Consider the following 1,041-nt stretch of genomic DNA (forward strand, 5'->3'; position numbering starts at 1 on the left):
TCAGGTTATTCAGATGGTTTAGGTGGTTCAGGTGGTTCAGGTGTTTCAGGTGATTAAGGTGCTTCAGATGTTCAGCTGGTTAATATGGTTCTGATGGTATAGGCTCCAACTCCTACATGTGTCCATTTTACCACTTTTTTGTCTGTCCAAACAAGTCTAACTTGTAAATGAGTCTTTTAGGCTCAATGTGATTTATCTGTTTAAATAAAGGTTGAATGAATGAAAAAAAGGCTGTTCAGGCGGTTCAGGTGATTTAGATGGTTCAGACGGTTCAGGTGTTTCAGGTGTTTCAGGTGGTTCAGATGGTTCAGACGGTTCAGATGGTTCAGGTGGTTCAAATGGTTCAGACGTTCAGGTGTTTCAGATGGTTCAGATGGTTCAGGTGTTTCAGATGGTACAGACGGTTCAGGTGTTTCAGATGGTTCAGATGGTTCAGGTGGTTCAGATGGTTCAGGTGATTCAGGTGTTTCAGATGGTACAGGTGGTTCAGATGGTTCAGATGGTTCAGGTGGTTCAGGTGATTCAGATGGCTCAGGTGTTTCAGATGGTACAGGTGGTTTAGATGGTTCAGACGGTTCAGGTGATTCAGGTGTTTCAGATGGTACAGGTGTTTCAGATGGTACAGACAGTTCAGGTGGTTCACATGGTTCAGATGGTTCAGGTGGTTCAGATGGTTCAGGTGATTCAGATGGTTCAGGTGGTTCAGATGGTTCAGGTGATTCAGGTGTTTCAGATGGTTCAGGTGGTTCAGATGGTTCAGATGGTTCAGGTGTTTCAGATGGTACAGACGGTTCAGGTGTTTCAGATGGTTCAGATGGTTCAGGTGGTTCAAATGGTTCAGACGTTCAGGTGTTTCAGATGGTTCAGATGGTTCAGATGGTTCAGACGGTTCAGGTGTTTCAGATGGTTCAGATGGTTCAGGTGGTTCAGATGGTTCAGGTGATTCAGGTGGTTCAGATAGTTCATGCGGTTCAGATGGTTCAGGTGTTTGAGATGGTTCAGGTGCTTCAGATGGTTCAGGTGGTTCTGGTGTGTGTTTGG

At 45.0% G+C, this 1,041-nt stretch overlaps 1 protein-coding gene across 1 annotated transcript in view; it reads left to right on the plus strand.

Annotated features, from left to right (window-relative positions):
- ttc7a (tetratricopeptide repeat domain 7A) overlaps positions 1-1,041 on the plus strand; it is a 42,415-nt gene that overhangs the window by 1,608 nt on the left and 39,766 nt on the right. The gene's annotated exons all lie outside the window — the stretch shown is intronic.

Source organism: Nematolebias whitei, chromosome 1, assembly GCF_014905685.2.
Source record: "Nematolebias whitei isolate Nwh7 chromosome 1, NemWhi1, whole genome shotgun sequence".
Classification (NCBI taxonomy): domain Eukaryota; kingdom Metazoa; phylum Chordata; class Actinopteri; order Cyprinodontiformes; family Rivulidae; genus Nematolebias; species Nematolebias whitei.